Raw genomic sequence first — 24,439 nt, forward strand, 5'->3', positions numbered from 1 at the left:
TTTAAAATCGGCTTTCAACAACATTCTGTAATTTGTTGTACGACGTCCAGCTGGACGGCACAACAAAGCGGCAAAGAAACCCGCAGGGGAACAAGTGGAGGCTAACCAGGCTCAAACACAGGGCATTCCCAAACTCATTCTTATTCTCATTTTCATTGGCATTGGCATCTCCGCATCTCGACATCGGCATCTTTACAAAATCAGCATCAATAGCCTGTCGAATGCTTTTTACTTTTGTACTTTCCGCCCCCGAAAGACCTTAGCCCTCCACTTTTTTGTTTGTACTTCCTTTGAGTTGGAAAGCACAGGGAGAGCTTGAAACTGAACTGGAAGAAAGCAGAGACCCCAGGAGCGGTTTCAGAATGTATGCGGAATTACCTCTATACCTTTGTATTTAAATTCCAAACAATAAATATTGTAAGATATACGTCAAGTATAAGGCGACTTTTGTGAATATGATTTCTTTTGGAATCCAAAATTATGTTTCTTTGTTTTCTTCTTCATCCTCAAAAAGATTATAACTAATGCTATTCTAGTGTTTTTTTTTTACTTCAAAATATTATTTTTTTTGTATACGGAACTCAAAAACAGTTTTATTGTAACTATACATTATTTCCTGATCTAAATTCCTTTTCCCAATTCTTCAGAATTTGTCAGTAAATTCATTTGCAATTATTTTTGTTTTCTGTGTAAGTCTCCCTTCGAATGCGAAGAAGAAAGTAATTTAAGTCAACGGAAAACGCCTAATTTCACACAGTCTACACCGCACATACTGTTGCCAAACTTAGTCCACGTTTGCCCTAAGCTTTCCTGGATCTTTTAATGCTCCTCCACCAACAAAGCCATTGCCACCCGCCATCCAACCACCCTGCCCAGATGAATCCGCTCCGAAAAGTAAGGCAAACCGAGAGATACGGACAGACAATGAAAACGTAAAAAGCTCAAAAGGTTCATTTGTCAATTTGCCATTTGAATTTGTATTTGAAAATTCACTTGGCCGCTTTTGCGCTTTGTCCTGCAGCCATTTACCCACCCAGTCTCCCCTCCACCATTGACACCCACAGTCAGATTCTCGTCCTGCTCTGTGTAGAAAGGCCGACCCACAAAGCCCAGCCAAACCTTGGCAGCCTCAATTTCTGTTCCTCCTCGTCGTCGTCGTCGTCGCTGGCAATGCGGATAATATTTCCTGTGCCAGTGCAGCAGCAGTTGGCATGGTGCAATTGCTGACTTTGCCTCAGAGTCGGTCCACCAGTTCTCCCATGTACCAGTCTGCCAATCGTCGACAGTTATATTTTTGCTACTCTATGACAAAGTGGGGGCAAGGCGATGTGGCAAGGGATTGGGGCCTGGGAAGTGGCTGCCACTCTTGGCTGCAACCGCATCGCAGCGGCACTCACAGGTTCGTTGATATTCATAAATGTGGCACAGTGGACCAAAAAAGCAAAGCTAATATGGATGGCCAATTGCCAAATCGAGGCCAAAAGCGACGGCCAAAAGCGCGCAACAATATTAAAAAAATATTATGGAAGAATATGTTGCAAATAGAAAACGAGGAACAGCAAGAAGAAGTCAGTTCGGCTGCAGCCGCAAGTCGTAAAGCAAATCAATTAACTGATGCCACACAGAGATGATGGCCCAAAAAGATACGAACTTTAGCTTTTCAACAGATGCCACTGGCACTGATGCCTAGCAAGGACCTGTAAGGACTCGTATCTGGCCGACTTGTGATTGCAGACCTGCAAACACAAAACTAGGCAATTTCCAATTTGATTCCGAATACCATTCCAGATTATCTGCTCTAAATTGATTTTGTTTGGAATCAATTTCATAAACCTACAGAGAGCAACAGGGCGTATGAGCAACATTGACTTTTAGTTTAACTAACCAGGCTTAACACTGTAAATACTTTTTAATGAGTGTTATCCGATTAGGAGTTCTATAAAGCATTCAAATTTACTTCACAAGACGCAACCGAAAGTATCGAAATCCCCTCTGGAAATTATTCATATTTAAATCCACTCAATTTTCCATGCCTTGCAAACTTATTTACGCAAACTGAAAAGAATTGATTACCATGAGGATGCTTTCAAATTAATTATGTATATTTCATTACTCCCCCTAATCCCGAATCCGGATAGAGCTTAAAATGCACGTTTTGTCCGAAAATCTGAGTGACAATCCATTACCTCTTACCTAGCACCGTGGGCAAGCAAATAAATGGACATTTTTTTGGTTTGGTTTGGCTTGGCTTCCTTAATTTTCTCCTGTTCTGCTCCTCCTGCTCTTTTTGTCGGTCATATACAATTCCATTTGACAATTGGAATTCAATTTGAATTTTTTGGCTTGCGGAAAAGTTAACTAAATGTCCGCCCCCGCAGTACGACCACGCCTCGCTCATTTGTAAAACTTCATCAAATGTAATTGTCGGAAAACAGCAAAAAGTCCTTGTCCAGGACTAACAATTGGAGGCCATGCTCCGTGCTGCATTACCAAATTAAAAACAAAAACTAAACTAACTTTTCAGCATTTTTTTCTTTTGTTTTTACATTTTTTTATGCTTTTTTTCGAGCTTAACTTTTCTTCGTTTGCCTTCATGAGCCATGGTGCGTAAACATGGACGTAGAAATAGGGGTTTATTGGCCAGTCGCTTTGGGGGATATTCAAAAACGCTGGATGTTTTCTAAATATGAGTATTTCATAGATATTTTTAAGAAACTTTTTCTTATTTGATAGATTCATATATGGGCAATTAAACGTAATTAACGAAAGACGACGATTAAAAATTGAAAATGGTCTTATAATGCAAACAACAATTTTAAATTTAATAAAATTTAAAATTAAAAAACAAAAATTAGTTTAAATTAGATGTATTTATTAAGCTTTTGTTTTGTTTTTATTTAAAGAGATCTTTTGAGAAACCCCTATTTTGAGGTGCCACTGGAAGTATGCAAATGGTTTCTTTGCCGCCTGGCTGCGCACTTTTCCTGCTCTCTGGCTCGCCCCTTTGGCCCGCTCCCGCACCATCGCCCTCGTCCTGCTTAAGCACCCTGGCCCCCATCCTTGGCCGCCCCCTCATTGTTTTGCTGTTGCATAAGCACGTGCGAATGTGCGTGCAAATGCAAATGGCGATAGAAAACTTTTTAAATTGAGCAAACATTAACAAAAAGGCAAATTCAGAAGTGGTTGTTTCTCGGCCAAGAGCGGGGCCGACAGTGGCACTCGGGAGGCAGGAGGCATGGCGTGCCACTTGCAACAGCAGGTTGCTCTTATCGCCTGTCATCGGGCTGCTGCCTGCTGGCCTATTTGTTTTGTTCCTTGTTAAGACTTTTGCCAATCTTTCAAGGACAGCAACCAAAGTGTAAATTGCAAACTTTTTCCTCAAGCTGAACCGGAAGGTTGCAGGGGCCAGCGCCTAGAAGGGGAGCTTCGGAGGACGTGCAACAAATCCGCACATAATCGGAAAATGTCACAGAAAAAACAAGCGAAATTAATGGCACTTGTCCCGCCGCCGGGCCAAGATTAGATGCCTCTGACGCTGGCCGTGTTGAGTTTTATTGCCGCACGGAAATGGTTTTCATAAATACACAAAACTCCGCAAACAACCCGCCTGGCAACCCGTAAAGTCTGGCCAGGCTACGACCGAGCGAGAGGCAAGTGTTGGACACTTATAGGCGGCGACACTGGGAGGTGGCACGGGGCAATGCAATTATCTGGGGGGGCCAGAGTGCAAGTGCAGCGTTGTACGTGCGAGAAACGAGAAACAGGACATTCGCCTTAGCCAAGGAGCCAAAGGAACGAGGGAACCCCAGAGGGTCGGTCGCACGGAGAAGATATACGGCGGAGATGTACAACCGAGAAGGACACAAACATGTGCCTGGGTCCTGCGTTGACGGAGTGCCAGCAAATGCAATTGTTATTGTTTGTCGTGGCCTTCGCCACTCGGAGCAACATAAATTTATCATGAGCTCTGCTGTGAGAACACTTGCGAAAAAATTAAAAACAAAAACGGAAAACAATAGCCCTGAGCTCTTTTAAATAAAATATATTTTTTAAACACACACAAGTACAAGAATTTAAATTAAAAGCCATCTTTGTTATAGATTTGTTTACAGTTTTAGTTCGACACTGCGTTGTATTTTTCTTTCAAAGTAAAAGTTTTGTGATTTTTAATCTCTTTTCGAATTTAAGATTATATGTGGCATGATACATTTATACTACAATTATTATACAATTGTATAATTGTATCATGATATGTGGTACAAGTTCTTGACCTAATTTAATTTTCAAAATATATTTTATATAGTTTTTCATATATAATATTTAACATCGCTTATCTTTTCTTTGTGTTGGAATCCTCACTAGCTTATTTGTAATCTAGATCTCTACTTTATATACTTGATCGACATACTATATGTGAAGACTTACTAATAATGATATCATATCTTTTTTAATATTACTATCATTAATTTTGTTCTCCGTAGCCAGTGACCAAGTTACCTGCCCAAACTAGCCCATATCCCGCGTATTATTGGAATTGAAACATTAGATGAGTGTGTGAAGCAGTTCAATATGCGATATCGATAGTAATTGATGTAAGTATTGAAGTAACCATTTCAACAAAAATTTTTCTCTCTGTAGCATGGGTATCAAGTTACCCGCCCTAACTAGCTGATATCTCGCGTATTATTGGAATTGAAACAATAGATGGGTGCTCTGGGAGAATCAATAAAATCCGTAATCCGTAATCATCCACCTGCAAGGCTACAGATAACTCCGACCTGCAACCTCCAGGTGAAGCGCACAGAATTGTCTACATCTCCATTGTGATGGCCGAATGTACATATATTATTGGGAATAGAGTCCCTGTTCGCTGTTCGGAAGTACAGACCTATTGTCTTTCCGGGCAGACGTCTAATTTCCACTCGAAAACTTCTAATCAAGGCGAGCCTGCAATTGAAATGGACCATAATTGGCTTTCGCATCAGCAGCAGCAGTGGCAGGCTTTCAAAAGAAGCCCCATTCATTATATTTTCATTTTATTTCAGTTTCAAATCAACTCGAATGCAACAGTGCGTGCAAACAGTTATTTCACAGTAAGTCAACAATAGCAAGTGCCCGACCCGTTGGCTTCATTTATTTACCAGGAAATTCAGCAATCCCGGAGTTCATGAGGAAATCGAAATTGATTGAATTGACTTACAGAGTGTTTATATTTTAAAACAACTTTGTCCCCAATTATTTATCGAGCCAATTGGAACTTGACAATTAAATTGTAATGCAATCTAGCGGGTATGGGTTTTGGGGGGCGAAAAATGTAACTTTGATGGAAAATGTAAATAAGAGTATGTAATAAGCTTTAGTTATTAAAACAAAATTAAGTTTGTAACGAAAATAATTTTTTATTCTGATAGGATTGATTTACAAAAGGTATTGATTTTAGGTTTTCCTATCAATTATGTAGAAAGATGTTTTTCTAGTTATGTTTGTTAGGAATAACCCTTTGTAGCTTTATACATTTTTTGTTTTGTTCATTATTCTTTAAAAATCTATCTAATTTGAAATATTAATTAAATTATTAAATACCATATCCACCACACCAACAAATTTGTTTGGTTTTCTGCAGTCGTTTGGCTGTTTGTTTTGAAATTGAAAACCCACTGAATTGTCAACCCGAAAGCTTCATTTATCAACTTTGGAAAAAGAGCTGGAAATGAGAGTATCTCAATTTCGGTGTCAACCGCAAATCAACATTTCGCAAACGGCGTATTGTTGTTGGCACTGTTGTTGGCTGTCAGAGCTTACAATTGTTTGCCATCGTTGTCATCGTCGTATTCGGTCCTGGTGGTTTTGCTGCAATTCCGTTTGGGCAGCAGCTGTACCTATAACTCGAGTTGTTCTTGCTGTTGCTTGTTGCAACAACAACAACAACAATAACAACAAAAGCAGTACTCATTGTTGTTGGTGGGGCGGCAGCTGCGCATGCTGGTATGGTCTTGGCAGCTTTACAACTGCAAGACCATTTGAGTTGATGCCACCAAGCCGAGTGAGAAGAGTGGAGCATTTGCCAGACATCATAGACGTCATTGTTGTTGCCCCTGTATGGGATTTGTTGGCGTTGTTGTTGCAGGTTGGCGACGCCAGCGACATGACCTCAGCATACAATTTTTGGGGGGTATTCCCCGGATTTGTGTGCGTACGGCCATGTCCTGTATACATATGCATTCTGGATGTGTGTGCACAGCACTGAGCTCACTGGAAGCCTTCAGTATATTTGTGTAGAACCGCAGAATTCCACACAGGCACACAGTAGGATGACAGGACACCAGGATGCAAGACAGTTCTGATGCTGATGATAACCGTGGTGACGAGGTGGTGGCAATGGTCGTAGCGCTGGCGCTGGCGATGGCGATGGCTTGTGCTCATATTTTGCCCAGCACCACAATCAAAAGGATGACTAGCGGCAAGAGCCGGAGAAGGAGCAGGAGCCAGGGCCAGGACTAGCAGACAATTACAATGCAAACAATGCGGAAACGGTAAGGAGCAACAGAAACGCAGGAAATGGACTGAAGAAATGTTGAAGATGCAACAGCAAATCCTGCCTTCTGTGGCAGCAGTGATGTCAGCATTTAAATTAAAAAACTTGAGTTTATTATTTAGTTTAAAAGATTAGTTAATTTATAGTTAAAAACCTTGACAAACACTAAAGAGAAAAAATTTACTTTCAGGGGAAATTGGAAATATTTCCTCAAGTTTTTCTCCATATATACCAACATCAACTTATTCTGTTAACATACTTAATATGTTACTCTAATAGAAGCATACTATTAATTTTAATTAAAAATATCCTTTAAAAGATATGGTAGATATGGATAAGGTAGACCAATCACACAAGCCGTCAACACTGAGACGTTGCTTTTAAAAAACAGTATGGCAGAGCGGGAAGGAGCGAGGAAGACGAAAAGGTGATGGAAGGAGCACTGTGTCCTGGCAGATAAGAAAGGATGAGGCTGGCGATCTATTATCGCAGCAGTAAAGCAGCCGAGGACAGCATAGCAGCCACATCCTGCTGCGTTCATTGGGAGAAGTGTGTTAAGTAAACAGAATCCAGGATCTGCTACGGCAGCTCCTGCACCTCGTACAGCTCCTAAAGCTCCTGCAGCTCCTTCTGCTCTTGCATCTGGAACAACAATGCCTTGAATAACCAAAAAGGATGTTGACTTGCCGTTTGTTAAAAGGAACTGCAGCTATTCCGTTCGCATATACTCATATATTCATTTACTTGGATGCCGCCAGATGCTGCCATTCTGTGGGTCCTGTATGTCCTGTGTGCCGTCCCTAAATTAGTTGTACCCCAGTAAGCCACATGCCCCGGCACACGCCCCATCCCGGAACTATTTATCCCGCCCACTCCACCGCCTCGTCTGCCCTGCCCCCAAAAACCCATTCGAAACTCAAGCTCTCCGCAACCGCAGCCTCTGAATGCGGCCAAAGCAATGCGGAAGAATATTAAGCGGTTTTTAAGCGCCTGCATATTAAAAAGGATACAGAAAGGATGCTCCAAGGCAGAGACAGAAGCAAAGGTCAGTGATGCCAATTTGGCCTCAATATTCCCATGCAGAACTGGGGAAAACTGTATGGCTTAGGGTTTTATTATGTAAGAGTTTAGTTTAGGACTGCCTACATTTTATTTCAGATTTTTTAATCAAGAATTAGGTCCTTAATGTTGGCATCACTGACGGAAACAACAGACCAAAGTAAAAGACATTCGAAGTAGCATTCCCTTGGCGGCTGGCCGTTTGCCTCCTTGGATCATTTGGCGATTTGCAAATTACCAAACAAAACGCCCGAGAAACAGGACGCAGGGGCAGGGCATTACGATTGTGTGGAAGTTTTGCAGCTCCAACGTTTTTATTTAACTTTTATTTCTCTTTTTATGTCCGGCCTTTGCTTTTGCCTAATACGTCCATTGGGTGCTCGATTTAGTACATATTTGAAATGGAAAACGGGGCTTGCCATCCACTCCTGGCCGCTCTCTGCTTTCTGATAAAGTAACCCTTTTTTCTGTTGTCCTCCAATCAACCGACACCTTTTGTTTTTTCCGAATATCCTTTCTTTCTGGATGTCTGTTGTGCCTGTTAGTGTGTGTTGTGTAATTAACTCGCATCTGACACGCCCACAATGGGCGACAATGCCGGCTTTAATGAGTCACAAAACGGTTTTATGTGTCAAACGTTTGAAAATCCATTCGTCGAATGCGATTGCGAGTGCAATGAAAGAAATAAGACCAGTCGGGGGGAAAAACTGGATGGGTATTGAGAGCCTAGAATAATAAGGACGATTACGAGGATAACGATGATGATGCTGGTGGTGGTGGTGGTGGGGCATGGCCTGACAAAGGGTTCATTTAACAGCTAATTAAATGTTTAATCGGATATCTCTCTCCCTCATGGCAAATAAAAGTCAATGTGAGCTTTTTACAGAAAAATACGCTGCGCTTCGAAATCAACTCGTTAATCAATTTGTTGCATCTGCTTTTTAATGGTCGAAAGGGTTATGCATTTCTCAATTACCTTGGACCTTGTACAGAAAAGTACTAGTTCAAAACTAGTTTTACTAGCAAATACCTTCAGGCAATCTAATTATGCATGAATGTGTGGTATTTCATGCTGCAGTGCAGATAATATATGGATAATTTAACCACAATTTTATGGCTGCTTTGATGTTGGCATCACCCGAGAATATCATCCACTCCAGCGGCCCCGAGGGCCCTTTAATTACTCGTTGTCCGGTTTCAATGATTCCACTTCTTTTTGGCTTCTTTAAGCATCGACAACTTGTGTTAATTACTCGCCAGCAAAGTGCAAAGCAACTAACCCAATTAGGATTGGAAAAGGCCAGACACACCAACAAACACTCATACACACAGCCAGTGCTCAGGATACCGAACACACCAAACACCGAGTGGCAGCGGGATGGTCAGAAAATTGAGATTGAGTTTAAGTGGGAATGGCCCGGGCCAGAAAGCAATAAACATCAACTTTGAGCTTTGATGAAATCCGCGAAATGGCGAGACCCCGATGAAAGGAAGAGAAGGAGCAGGAGGAGGAGCAGAACAGGAGCAGGAGCAGGAGCAGGTCAGAAGTAAGCAAATTACTGCCAGGGAAAAATGTCCTGTTTCAGACCCCGGCCAGGATAGTGAATGGCTTTGGCTTCATTTCGAATTCAGTTTTTTGTTACTACAATCGCTGAATTTATATTCGGACAGAGGGAAATCCTGCAGCTTTATGAATTGCCAAATCTTTATTCAGCAAATTCCCTCCACTTTGTCACAACACACACACACACACAGAAATTGCACAGGTTCTCGTCCTGATCCAACAATTAGAGTCCGGGTTATATTCACAAATTTTCAATGGCCTCCGAAAGTTGTCCAAGTTTCAAGTTGCGAAGAAAGGGATTTGTAAGACGCTTGGAAATTAGCTTATAAATACGCAATCTCAGCCGGGGCACTCACAGAAGCGTGGCAGTCACATCTTTGGCTATGAAAGGCGAGAAGGAGCCCCCAGCCCAACCCCAAACCGAATGCAAATCCCAATGGAACTATGGCGAAGGACAACAGAACGACACTGACGCAGTTACTGCATTTTTCATGGGCTGTGCAAAATAAATTAGTGAAAGCTGTAAATATGATGAACTGCTGCTACTGCTGCTGCTGCTGTTGGTCCTGGCTTGTTTCTTGTTCCCTGCTTCTATTGCTGCCCAACCCCTCCTAGCCCGGCCCGGCCCGGCCCAAGTCATCCATGTCCTGGACCCAGTTTCGCTCAAGCGACAAACTTGCTAAAGTTTTGTTGGTCGCCAGCGGCGCGCAATTTCAACAGCTGAAGCTGAAACTGAATCTGAAGCTGAGGCTGAAAAGCCAAAGTGGGTGGCAACACTGGAAAAAGAGCTCTCAAAATAATTAATTAAACTAATTAAACTCAGCTAAGATAGTTTAAGAGTTTTTCAAGTTTTTAAAACCCATCCAGGAATAACAAACCAAATTTCCTTTTCTTTTTTATCTAAGTTTTTTTCTCTGTGTATTGATGAGTGATGGCATCTTCTTCTCGCTGCCCGTGCCTCCCTCCCTGCAGCATCCGCCCCATGCATTTGTAGCCGCTTTAGTTTAGTTTGATTCAGTTAGTAGTTTTAAGAGTTAAGTAGTTTTCAAAAGTTTTATGAATTATTAAGAGGATTTTCGAGTTTTACGCTAGCCTTTCATTTTTGCTTTTAGCTCCTGCCACACTGCGCTCCCCCTCTGCACCCCCATCGTGTCCTCCAATTTGAGCCAAAAAAGAGTGTTTGTCAGCCTTTTCCGGCGTCGCTTGCCATTTTCGGCGTTTGCCTGAAAAGCTGTCGAAATATTTTGCAGATTTTTTAATTTTTTATGCCGTATTTCCACACTGATGATGCTATTGTTGTTGTTATTGCGTTTGTTGTTGCTGCTGCCACTGCCACAGGCACTGTTGATGATGATGATGATGACGGTGCTACTGCCGGGGAAGTAAGCAAACATTGACTTGCCAGCCCTCCACCATCCAGCCTCCATCATCCTTTCACGTTTTGTCCCCGCCCGAAAATTAAATACATTTTACTGTCAATAAAATTATAAATGCAAATTATAATTTTCTACTGCCTTCTCGGACAACTGGACGCACAACAATTAGCCAGTGTCCCCATTCCGTCCGGTCTCCGGCCCCGGCTTCGACTCCGGAATTCGGCTGCTGCTTTGCGGAGATAATACGGCCAAAAACTCTTGCCACGGCGTGCCACTGATTGTGACGTCAATGACCAAATTAAAACTTTAACGTGTCGCACAGCAGGAGCGGTTTCTGGGCATTCCTGATGGCAATGGGTTTGGGGAGCTGGGTTTGGACAGATGGGTGGTCGTATGGGGGCTAAAATTAAATGGGTGGCTTATTTTTTCGGGAGCGCCAGTGCTGGCATTCCAGCTTTTTATCTGGTAAATATAGCGGTTTTCCAGCTTGTAGTTTTGTTTTAAAGAGCCATCAATCCATGTCTTTATAAAAGACCATTTTGATGTTCCTGTAGAATATCGTTAGAAAATACTATTCTGATGATAAACCTCAACAGGTTTGTTATTTTGAAAAAAACTCTTCCCAGTACTCCATATTTATAGCTTGTGTTTCCGTTATTTATTTGAATTAAGAGTCTCAATTGAAATTAATGCTTGTAGTGCTACTTATTCCTGGAATGTCTTCATATAACTCAATTACAAATATTCTGAGAATTTTAACTTCCTTAGAACACTTGTTTAATTAAGTTCACTTTGCACTGGAAACTATAGCCTATTTAGAAATTAATAGTTGAACAAAATTCAATGTATTTTTGTAATTTTTTTCTAGTTAGAAGTTCCGATCTAGATTTATCTTGATTCTAGAACATTTTCATCATAAAAACGAATGGAAAATTTGTTTGTATTTCATATATAAAAAACCCAAAGAGCTTAGTAATTTAAAACAAAGCCCTATTAAGCCCTATTTCTATTTCTAGCTAGATACTCCAGCTAAAAACTTTCTCCATCTAAGGTAAGTACATACATCACTTAGCAGTGAGTTGAAGTTTGCTGGTTGGTTGCCTGGAGCTGGCTGGCTGCTAAGGATGTTGGCTTGATAATTCACTTTGCAAATTGTTGCGATGTCTGCTTATACATATATCCTTATACAGTATATAGTACATCTATTTATTTTATTTGGAAAGTGTGTGAGTGGAACGCTAATTTGGTTCGTCTAGGTGGAGTAAGCGGTATTGGCAAACTTTGTTGATTTGCTAAGTGAAACTTCGATTATACAGACAGCTCTTAGTGGGTTCATTTGGTTCATTTGGTTGGTGGGCTGCCTCGCATTTTTTTCGCAATTTTCGGTGGTCGTTTCCCCATTTTGCCGGCGAAGGCCCGAGGAATATAAACTTTCGCCACGTAACATTTGTTATGCTCTATTTCTTTGCAAAGCAATTACCGACCCACATATCCAGACAAATAAACAGAAACCAACAACAGCAGCAACAAGAACGGTCGGGCAAACATAGGAGCCTGCCTGCTATGCCTATGCCTACACGGAAAAAAATAATTTCACATATTTGAAACTGCAAATTAAAATCATCCGTTTATCTATCATTTTTTGCATGTATCACAGTGTGTATAAATATTTGCAACTAAAAAACTTTCAATCAAAATTATGCGGAGGTAAAAAATGATGCAGCTGAAAAATGTTGCATACTTTGTGGCACTTTCCCCGTGTATGGGGTGTAAAGTGGAAAAATGGGAAATGGGGTAGTAACATAACGAGGGGGGAGGGCTCCATAGACGTGCATAAATGGATTCGGGCGCACAAAAAGCGGAGGGTGGCCAAGGTTCATGGGGGGGTCGCCGGAGGTTAAAGCTGTGGAAAGTGAGTGTGCCTCTAAATGAATCGCACTTATCACGTATACGTAGTGGGGACGGTACGGTCTCGAGTACAGTGGTGCCTGGCCGGGTGCGATAATGAATGCAAGTTAAGGCGAAATAAAATTAACTTTAGTTGGCAATTAATTAGTGACGCCAAAGGCTTCGAGGCGAGCGAAGCTGTTGACGCTGGTTTAACACAAAAATTGTTTAACATGAGCAGGAAGTTGTTATCCTCGATGAGTCCTTGCAAAAAGGTCTGAATGGAAGCCAAGTGGACTAAACTAAAAGGCAGGGAAAGTGAAAAATTAAATATTTCTATAAGTTTGTCAATTAAACTTTGTAACCAGCTTTGAAATTAGTTATTAAAAAACACATTCCCCTATAAAGACTTCCCAAGGTTATTCAGTTAACACTGTAGGTATATAGTGGTCTGCACTATCATTTTCTAACATCAGACCATTTTTCTCCCCCGAAAATTATTACCACGTAAAATTTGACCAAGTTTTGTTGCAGTTGTTGCGTTTCTGAATAAATAATCGATAACTTTTACGCAACAGCACCAAAACAAGCCACCATCGACAGCCAAAAGGGGATTGAGGACAATGGGGCATATATATTGGTAGAAATCGAGGGCCCGTCGAGGGGCTATGAAGGGCTGGCGGGCCTGGTGATTTGCACAGGCGGAGGCCAAGTAAATTTGCAGAGCGAAAAACAAATTTATAAGCGCATTAAACGAGCGCGTGTAGTTCTCGTGATTTGTGAGCAAAACGGGGAACCACCAAAAAGCAAAAGGGGTCTCGAAAGCCTGGGAGCAGGGTGCCCCAGAGTAGGGGGGCAGCGGGCTGTTTGGGGAATTAGGGGTGGAGGTTACGGCGAACAAGTGAGGTCGTGGCCGATGCCAGAGTACAAAAGTGCTTACCAAGCGCTTAGCGATTAATCAGTTTGCCAACAACGAATACGGCCCGAAAGGCGATAGTGCAGTTGGAAAAATAAGGCAACACGAAAGTGAGGTCTTATACGCTTAAAAATTATTTTAAAAAGGTATTTGCTTTAAGCTAAAATATTAAAGAAACACCCTATAATTAAACAACAAACAGACCTCACATACTTTAAAGTCATAGAACATCGTTAAAAATAGTTTTATTACATAATACATATATATTAATACCTTCCAACCAGTCAATTAATTATTAAAAATCCTGCAAGGCCTACATCAATCAGAATTACATTCCATCCTTGAATTTGTGGAATACATTTAAAGGGATAACATTTTTTTGTGGTGTATGAGAGCCCAGTTTAAAGATGGAGCTTGCATGTTAAGGGAGTGCAAAGGTTCTCAGAACTTTGGAGTCCTTGAGCTGCGCCTCCAAGGAGCATCGACCACAGGACCTCGTGAAGGTAAATGAATACCGCGAACTGAGAGACTGAACTGGTAACTGGAAACTGAGAACTGAGAGCTGCGAACTGTACCTCCGGCTTCTGGCTTCATTGCTGCACTAACGCCGTTTTGGTGGCTAATTAAGTCAATTATGCACTTAAGGCTTCAAGTGGCGTGCGGCACCAATGGAGGCCGTGCCCCACAGACATGGCTGCCACAAGCACCATGCCGTACTCTTGCAGCTCAACACCAACGTCAGCCGTTGCAGTCATTTAAACATCAAAGCCCGTCACGCTCAAGTCTTTGACATGCCCCAGCCCCTCCGAACGCTTCCTGGCATGCTTTTTCATTTTTTTAATAATAAAATGAGCTTGGCTGTGGAAATAACTCATACGCACCGTATGCCGCCCCGCCATACATCAACGGGAGAGAAGAGAAACTGCTGAAGACGGAAGCGTGGCTTTTGTTGTTGGTGTTGGTACTGGTGTTGGTTATTGTTGGCGTAAGGACGTGTTACTTACACTTGCCTTATGTATTTAAAGGCTGATACATATGTAATATGTAGCGAGATATATATAGCAAGTATGTAAGTACAAGGCTGGCAGCTTCATGTAACCGTTCATGAGTCTGTGTATATTTTTGTGTATATGTTGTAGCTGTGTGGCAGGCACGAGAAACGATTTATCTCAATTTACATACTAAATGACAGGCAGAGCGGCTCATGCATTCCTTTTCGTGACTGTCGAAGGATCCCCGTCACCCGGCAGGCAGCAGCCAACAACCAAGAGCCGACAACCGACAACCGACAACCGACATCCGACAGCCACGTCCTTGTACAGTACTCCTCGTACTCCTCGTGCTGCCGTTCAGTTCTTGGCCTGGTCCAGACCAAGCCATCATGCACAATGGGCAGAAGATTGGTAAATGAGGCATAAACATTGATTTTCAGTTTAAGTAAACACTTAATTGAGTAAAAGTTGAGTGGATATATGCACGCACCACGTCCGCGCGATGAAGGCGCAAAAATCGTTTAATTATTCAGTGGAAACAAAGTGACCGGCCTCTGGAATCATACTTTTTTAATCAATCGAATCATTCCTTGATGGCAACTGGATAGGTTTCCTCAATGCCATCAAAAATGGAATTAAATGTCTTTCGAAACGAGTGAGTCCTTAATCATTTATTCAGATTCCTCATTCTTTTCTGGACCACACTGACAGTCTCCTAATTCAATATTTAATTGCTTTTATTAAACGACTTATTGTATTTTAAAACAATACACTTTGCTGGCAAAACTAACTTGTTTAATGGCCTAAAATTTAATCGTTAATTTGAAATCTATATTATATTTGTAAAATTCAATTTATAATAAATTAACCCTGCATAATAATGAATTGCATATTAATTAAATCCATTAAACAGCAGGTATTCAAACAGCAGGTATTGTGTGTTTGTTTATTTATTTATCAGACGAATTTGCGGTAATTGAATTAATTATAATAAATTCGCATACAAAGCATTTGTCGAAAACACCCACACATCCCACTGTAAAGCGCCGACGCTCCGAAACGATTCCGCATCACTTGTCAGTGCTATATAATGTAATGAAGGCGTTCGATGAAACAAATGCAAAATTTCAAAGACGTAAAAATGAAATTACAGGCCAGCGGATGAAGCAGACGGCCTGTGAAAGTAGGCTCTCTTCTTTATTTTGCATTTTGAGAGGTGACACTGGAGAAGGGTGTTTCGAATGGAAGGATGAGGGTGCCATCCCATACTCCGACAGCTGTTTTAGGCCTTGACGAGAAACGCTTTCCGAAAGCAATTACTTTATACCACAACCACACAATCACTCACTTGGGCGGACCTTTCCCAAAACCAAAACCCACTAATTCAATTGGTTTATGTGGAAATGAAGAAAATTAAAAACAAATCCAGGCCAAGTGTCGTAAGCCATTAGAGTACTAAGACGGATTTCTTTTTGCAAAGTTTTCAATCAAGGTTTTGTAGATATTTTCGATAGGATGGGTATATCTTTTCAAATTTTTATGCGGAATATTTTTAAAAACTCATGGATCTACTTTAATTAAAACTACATTCAACATTCTATAAAATCTGTTTTTAATCGATTTTCTATAGATTTTTTCGATTAATTTTAATTTCTTTAGGAAATTAGTGACTTGCAACAACGATGACATTCACTTCACTGACATTCTGTTCTTGAGAAATATCTTAAATTATTTGGTAAGGATTCTGTATAGGTGAGAAATCATAGATGTGTTAGACCCTGGAGATTTGTACTTAGTTCCGCATCCGATTCTTAGTCGGTGATTTGTTATCGATTTTTTGTGAATATGGCAATTTTATGCGTAATTCCAAGCTTATTCGTATTTTCATGTCAAAATAATGACTACTTTATCACTACCTCTTATGTATAATACCTTCACCACTAAAACTTTTCGAAGGGCCTTATAGAATGTATGTATAGAATTTCAAAAGCATTTTCAATAGTTTGCCTTGGAAACCACCTGTACAAAATGGAAGGCATTCAACTTAATCGCCTTGCTTTCATCTCAAATTTCCCGCACAGTTGAGGTTCACCCAGAATGACACACTCCCACTCCCTATCCCACTCCCGCTCACCAACACCCACTTACACAGACAGGCAAAAAGTCGCAGATTGCGCCCGAATCCCAGCTAAGCGGCTTCGGATCGTTCATTTGTCGCCGCCGGAGAGAAATATTGTAATTCCCCGGTGATGCAGCACGCACATGACTTTTTAATAAATATTAAACACAGTGCGTTGAAAAAATGTATAGGCGGCGGCAGACAAAAGGCGGTGAAAAGGAAGGCTGTGGGAGGGGCTTTGGCGAAGCGTTGACATGACGCCTGGCGAAATATTAAATTACGATAATAAAATATTGAACAAAGATTGTTTTGTTCCACTTTTGAAAAGCCAGAGTCCTGCGGTTCGCTTTGGTTTCGGTTCGGTTTTTGGGTTTCGGTTTTCTGTGTTCTGGTTCGGTTTCGCCCGCTACTGGTATTTTTGACAAATGTTTTTGGGCAGTACAGTTATTGTTTTGCCCAGCCAGTCCTTGGGAACTGGAGGCATCGCACCCCCCAGCCCCTGAGGTCCCTCACTTATGTGGTAATATAACGGTCTTTTACTATGAAATTTGCCCCTCGTCTGGGGTTATGTTCGGCGTTCCCCTGCGGCGCTTTTGTAAGTTATATATATTTATTTTTACAAAAGAGGAGCAAAGTTGCGTAAATTATTGCCAACGGAGGCGTGAGTGGGCGGGTCGGGCCCACCTCCCGGACGGCCTTCCACTCGCCCCCTTTCACCTAGCGCCCCCGTGCCCCTGCCCGGTTCTTACAATCCAAGGCGCCTTTCTTCGGCTGTGTTGTGTGTTATTTTCTATTTTTTTTTTCGGGCTGCCTTTGTGTATTTGAACTTGGCAGTGCGTTAAATTGTAAAGGCCGTACAAATAATACGCACAAACGTACCAACACACCAGGCACCCGCCATTGTTGGGCCAGAGTCGGAATTTAGTAAGCTAATCCCTGAAAGTCTTCAAGAGATTTCGCCAGATTACAAGCAAATGCGAATCGAAGTGACTTCCACGTGGGTGGTGGTGGCCGCCAGCAGGAGGTTGGGCAGGTGGGGGCGCTGGCTAAAAATACACGCAGAGCCGTTCTAGATCATTTTAATTTGGCATTTGATTAGGCACGTGCTCGCATCGAAATCAGCTTAAGGACATACACAATGCTCAGGACCTGGCCAACAAGATGCGACGCCACAACACTATATCCTTCCTCATTGTCTGCCTCTATTTGCAATGTCAACGCAGAGGTAATGTCCCCAGAATCCCAAACACAGGCCAAAGACAAAGAGAAAGCGGGCAGGGAGAAAGGGGAAAGTGGCCAGGAGGGAGAGTCAGAGGGTGGCCTAGGAGAAAGAGACAAAGCAATTGCAAATACTCCCCAGCTATATGAATATTTATGAGCGTGTTTGCGACTGCTTAAGACACTCAACTAGCAGCCGGAGAGGGCGGAGTGGTATCCGCGGGAGGCGTGGCTGGGGGGCTGAGTGCAACGGAAGAGCAAATACACTCAGCAAGGCAGGATATCTGACTGGATAAGGACAAAGCCGGATGTCGCAGCACAAGTACGGATAATATCGGTAACTTCTTCCATGAGCAACTCCTAAGAATATCTATCTTTTATCGAACCTGCCCCTAAGTTTTGTCAAGTGTAATGTGTAAAGACAGACTGGAGAGTTCTTAGACCATTAGATTCTCCAAGAAACAGGTTTAAAGAGTGCACCCCAAAGCTTAATAGAAACTTCTGGAACCACTTCTGGTCAAGCCAGTGGAAGGAACGAAAATGGCTTAAACCATTTACCAAAGCTACTTAGGGTCCTTGCTAAACTGCCGGCCATGAAAATGAAACTCCATTGTTTTCCCATTCGCCATTGTTTGATTATTATTATTATGTGGCAGTGTGTGTGTTATCGCAGGAGAGTAGTGTGTGTGTGTGTGCTGGGAAAATATAGCCTGGCAATATCCTGGCTAGTGGATGGACAAATATGATGACCAAGACCGGTCAGCCCAGTCAGCCCGACCACTTGATTGTCTTTGGCCAAGAACAACAAGCAAACAATCGAAACTATCAACACGTTTAGCCAATCGGGCCAGGATAGGAGCTTCATTGTCGGCGGCCCTGGCAGCACTATCTGTGCCGTAATTAGTTGACTTCCTCGAATTAGTTTTAAGGTGATTAAATTTAATGGCATCCACTGGCGTCTCAAATATATTTACCGCACGAATGCAATTACCCCAATGGCAAAGCAGCCAAGACAACAAATCAGCAATTAAGCCACAGCCACAGCCTTAGCCAGCGCCATCGCCCACGCTCGCCACCTGCCGCATGCCACCTGTCACCGCATACGTACGCGCCACACCGCCCACTCGCCACCAGACCAGCCCGGCAGCCCGTTTGGGACTTGATGCTGACGTTAATGACCGCCAATAAAATGCGTGCTCAAGTGGCAGGAAACCGCCTCGAGGCCCAGCCGAAGGAACTCCTCTGCCAGCAATTAATGTCAAAGTCAATATGCCTTATCGCGCCGTTAAATGTAAAGGGTATTATAATAAAATAAATAACGCAAAAATCAGCAAGGGCTAAAATTAAATCGAACATCAACAATCTGTGGCGAAACAACAAGGCAAACAATCAGCGCGAAGCCAAGGATAAGGAGGCACCGCGAAGGGCACTCCACGAGGACTCTCCATCTGTCTGTCCAATTGCACTGTAAATAAACTTTGTTTCTTTGGTTATAAAAAGTAATAGTGAACTAATAAACTTAAGGGCTAAATAGGATTTATGAATAAAGTTTATTAAACTATAAAATCACTTTTAAAAGCTATAAAAAATATATGAGTCCTATTAACTAAAATTTTCGCTTGGTAATATATTTGTTCAGTGTAACTTTCTCTCTATTTGGTTGCTGGGAATCAGACGAAATCAACGAGCCATCCACCGACTTGGTTATCCATTCCATCGGCATCCCGCCATCGTCGAAGTCTGAGCGCCAGGAGCGCTGTTTCTTGGTCCTTTTTTGGAGTGCAGCTCGTTAGGCACGAACGAGCAAAGCAGCAGAAAGCCAACCAGACAGACAGACATTTCCACGGGCCAGGACATAAACAGCGAGCTGCCCAAAGACCTCACAGCGAAAGGGAGGTAGGGAGCGCGGAAAAAGACAGGAGCCAGCGGCAAGGAGCCTCCGTCACCCAGCAATGGGCGCATCTTAAATGCCAATTTCAGATGCTGCAGTTTCCACACTCCAAGATAGACGGCCTAATTGTTTGGATACTAATTGCCCTAAAAGATTTTCCATCGCCGCGTTTAAATTGAAATAATTACTGGGCAGGACATTCTGGAGCACCTAATAGGCTTAGAGGAGGGCGAAATGGAGTCAAATTATAATCAAACATCTTCATTAAATTATAGGCCAAACACAAATGGCTTTTACACAGGAGGCATATAAAATATGTATAACCACTGCAAAAAGTGTTTAGTTTCAAATTTTAATATTTTTAATATTTAAAATCTTTTGGACTTAATTGACTTGTTTTACACGCTTTTTTCTAGAGAAATACAGCATTCTTTAAATTTCTATAAAGAAGCTCTACTATTTCGCGCTGTGGAACATTCATCCTGGCTCCTTGTAGGGCTGTCCGTCAAAAAGCCAATCTGCTCAACACTTTGTTTGCCGCCGCCATTGTCGATGCTGTCGACCCCAATTCGCAGAGCCCCTTGTAACGCTTATATTGACACATATATATACCCACCTATACATATATACTAGCAAAGCTGCGTTTTTCGAGCGTGCCACCTCCCCTGACCCCTGCCCCTGCCCCCTGAGCCCTCCCCGTGCCGCACTTAAGCTCCCTTCAGAGCTGAACCGCATCTTTGGTGGATTTTTAATACATAGCATATCTTTATGCAAACAAGGGCGAAGGACCCCCACCATCGGGATCAAGGGGGCAGGGACAGGGCAACGGACTGTCAGCTGGTAACAGGTAATCTCCTGCCGCGATGGCGGGCGCGAATAACTCAAGGCAGCTCACGTAAATTTTAAGTTTCGTCATTAAGATTATTGGACTAAGAAAAATTTGGTCAATGCATGCACGGAATTTTTCATGAAGGGACCCGGCCACGACGAGCAATCAACTGAAGATAAGATGATTCGGGCAGGTGAGGCAGCCCGGATCGATGGGATATAATCAGGATACAAATAGATGAGGGCAGGCAAAAAGATAATTTAAATAAAGGTCAAAGAAAAAGTGACTACTATTTACAATTATCGGCCATTTTCGTTCCGAGTTCTTTATCCGGCTGATTGATTCGTGGGCTAATTTGAAAATATTATTTTTAATTAATTTTTCTGATAAATAGCGGCAGTCTTTTTACATTTTTCGGAGCCCCATTGAGTGTGAAAATGAAAAACTCTTGGTCTTATCCTTTCGCATTCTGCATTCACCAGCGAGCACGGACACGTGTCCCGTTAACCTTTCATGGCCATCATTCCATCAAGCTAACAAACGGAAAAAGGAGGAAAAAGTAAAATAAAAAGGTCCTGTTGGCCAGGCTAACTTCTGCCGAAGAAGCGAACCCGGTCCCGGGCAACTTTCTCTAAATTCTTTCATACGTTCGCTGGCTTACTTTTTTTTCTCATCTATACCCATTTCTTTTCTCTTGTTGAGGTTCGTGGCTCGTTTTCTTACTTTGTGTGTAAGCAAATTGCCCAATTTCGTTCCCTTTGGCCTGGCCAGGACTCTACCATTCGCCGCCTTTCTGAGGCTGAGGGTTTTCCTTTGCTGAGGTTATCAACGCATTATCTTCGTGAAAAGGACTGCAGTTGGAAATTGTTATGGCGGAGAGAGAAACTGAAACAGCAGCTAAATAAGCGCGAAAAGAATACACACACACTCGCACTCACACTCGGAAAGCGGATGGGCACAAAGTGGAAAAGGAACCGACAGGATAAAGGAGCCGGGGCAAAAAGGAGCCAGCTAGAAGCACTAGTCTCTCTGGCTAAGTGGGGTTTTGGGCGAAAAGCAATAATCTAACATTTCAGCACATTTTACAGTTCACTGAATTAAATAAAGAAACTTTGAGCTCACAAACGCATACACACATGAGCACACACACAGATACAACTCACACACACACACACACAGATTAAAACCTATGAGCATAAAGCTCGGCGCTGTCTACACGGCGTATGCGTATTTTCACATGTTTGAATGTTCTTCTTCCCGAATACCCTGAACAAAAGTATCACGAGTTTCGAACAAGACTAATCCCAGAGTTACTCTAATGTATGCACAGACACTTGATTTCAAACCATAATTAAATGCCAAATTATTCATTTAATTCCATAAATGCCGCTCCGGGCGAGTCGCTCAAATGTTTCAAATAAAAACTTAGACCTTAATAATAAAATTAATATGTATGAATCGGGAAACTTGTGGCTTCCCGCTGGCGGTGAAGTATGTAAACTTGTAATCAGCAAATAACCAATGCAGTGAGTACCATAATGCGAATTATACGTGAGTTCGTCATTTAATTAATTCAAAAGGTAAACAAAATAAGGCCTTGGGGCCTGAGAATTAATTACAAAACTTTTATTAAAATTGAATGGTTAAGGTGATAGAGAATTATATAAATGTCTACATATAGATAGGTGAGTTTTTAACTATATTATAATATATCCGATGGATCTATTGGTCTCAAGACCCTTTGAAAGAGCATTTCATATTATAGCCCCATGTTTTTCCAGCTAATTCCGCCCGGCTGAACGTGTGTGTGTTCGAATAGCTCGAATGTTTCCACAAAACTCAAACCGAACAGTTGGCCGAAAGACAGACGCTTCTTCAGCAGAAGCTTCAGCGTCAGCAAGGACTTCCAGGACCTCGCTGAGTGACTGAGGAGCAGGCAGGCGAGCAAGCAAAGCAATTTTTATGGAAACAGAATTCTACAGGAGGAGCGCAAAATAAATGCCGCGTTATGGGACCCAAGTTTCCTAGCTCAACTCACTGCCACTGGGACAAGGGCACAAAAAACGGAAAAAAGGAAACACCAAAAGGGAAAAAACTGCTGAGCTAACGATGTGTGATTTTTCTGTATGGCTTGCTGATGGCAGCGGGCAGGATGTGCGGGGACGGCGACAATTGGGCTGGGGTTAGGGCGTTCTTCCTTTTTTTGGTTCTGGGTTTTTTTTTGGTTTTTGGGTTTGAGCTGGGCATAAAAAAATAATAATAAATGAAAGTGTTGGCGCTGGCTCGTGGTACGTGTAATAACATTCAAGTGCGCCAAGTTTAATCTTTCAAAATGCTTATGCACAAAAAATAAGCTATACCAGGCTATGCCAGGACGATGGAGTGTCAGCATGCGAAAAGTAATGTGAAAAAAAATAATAATAAGCCAAGGCAGGGGCGAAAAAAAGTAATGCGAGGGTAATTTACGTTTAGAGCCTGCAAAATTATTCAAATTAAAATTGTAAGTATTCTAACGCGTCGCAGGCATCTGCGGCCCACCAGCTGCGGTGCGCTCCAGGCAGCTCCAAATTACACTGAAAAAAGTGGCAGACATGTCTGGTTGTAAACAATAGCCAACAGACACAAGGAGCATCAAATTTCCTAGAAAATACTCAAACAATACCAATTATTTAGTTTTTAATGCGACCCATGACACAAAAATTACTCATACGTCATGGGCCACATAGACTTCTGATTCCAACTGTCTTCCATAGAAGCTCTTCAGAACGGGCTTCAGCCAGCAGTGCGTGGGAGTGATTGATCCCGAATTAAACTGTCGGATCAAAGGGCATCTGCTATTTTAACACACAACCAAAGGCTTCTATTATTAGGCCAAGAGGCCATGACCTTCAATTTTAAATTGGCTTTTATTTCCAGAAATACATTGGTTCATTTTTTCCAATGTATCAAGAGGCGAGAGGAGAGGGAGAGAGTGAAAGAAAAGAGACAGAAGCAAGAGCGCTGACCCAGCGCTGTGTTAAATTAGCTGGGACACTTAATTTCTGTTGACGCGCACATTTTTCTATGGAAATTAACGCTAAATAATTTTTTGGATTCGCCAGCGAATCGTTCAGGCAGCAGACCAAAACGTTGCGAAGGACAACCGCCATGCTCCGAGCCTGGGCTACCCCCCCGGCCTCCAAGCCCCGGGCTTGGCCGCTTCTTTAGCTCTCCATTTGCTTTCGGCTGAGGCATTTCGGCATTCGGAGTTGGCAATTAGGCCCGGGGTGTTTGAATTAGTTTCGTGTTTTAATGAGTTTCATAACTTTTTGGTTCCGTTGTAAATTTTGCAGGAGCAACAAAACACACATAAAAAGATGCGTGCAACGGTTAAAACGGCTAAAAATTGGTTGGGGGGTTGAGTGGCTGGGTGGCTTGGGCTGGGAGATCCTTGGAAGGACGAGAGCGACAAAACGAACCAGCAAATTTTCATGTTACTACTGAAGGGAGCCCTCGGGTGGATTTATGTATGTATTTGTTAGCTATACCCAGTTGACATAAGCGAAAGCAAAGTGGCAAAAGGCAACATGAAAAATGCTTTAAATCTTCTCAAATGGGTCGGCGGGAGGTCAGGTCTCAGATGTGTTTCGCTGTTTGTATGTCTGTGTGTGTGTGTATGCTAATGATATTTTAAAAGAGCTTTCACTGCGCTTGTATTGTGTATGTGTATATGTTTTCATTTGTGTGAGTGGGCAAAGTGAAAAATTATTTATGTTGCCTACTTATTGGGGCATGCAAATGCGCATTGTTATGCAAACCGGTTTCTAAACTCAGTCCATAAATTGAATTATCCAGCCAATCGGTATTGCAATTCAATATTCATTCGATCACACTATCGAACAGCGACTGCCCTCTCGCATCCAGCAATTAGCCATGTAATATTTAAAGGACCTCTAATTAATTAAACATCACAGTGTCCTAAAAAAAATGCGCGTGACAGCACACTCTCTCTCTCTGTCTAAAAAAAGGAGAGAACATTCCTATGACAAATGGGGCTCGTTGTTAAATATTTGC

The 24,439-nt window shown here is 42.2% G+C and overlaps 1 protein-coding gene and 1 long non-coding RNA gene across 3 annotated transcripts in view; one reads left to right on the top strand and one right to left on the bottom strand.

The window, feature by feature from the left end:
- The window catches only part of kek6 (kekkon 6), a 43,579-nt gene that overhangs the window by 4,226 nt on the left and 14,914 nt on the right, over positions 1 to 24,439 (bottom strand). The window lies entirely within an intron of this gene.
- On the top strand, positions 575 to 5,241 carry LOC138926581 (uncharacterized). 2 transcript variants are annotated; one of them, XR_011443143.1, is made up of 3 exons: positions 575 to 689; positions 4,482 to 4,592; positions 5,046 to 5,241. It is a non-coding gene; the product is annotated as an uncharacterized lncRNA (long non-coding RNA). The 2 variants fall into 2 exon arrangements; XR_011443144.1 differs by lacking the exon at positions 5,046 to 5,241 and adding an exon at positions 4,639 to 4,850 and having other exon boundaries at positions 4,482 to 4,583.

Source organism: Drosophila bipectinata, chromosome 3R, assembly GCF_030179905.1.
Source record: "Drosophila bipectinata strain 14024-0381.07 chromosome 3R, DbipHiC1v2, whole genome shotgun sequence".
In the NCBI taxonomy this organism is placed as follows: Eukaryota; Metazoa; Arthropoda; class Insecta; order Diptera; family Drosophilidae; genus Drosophila; species Drosophila bipectinata.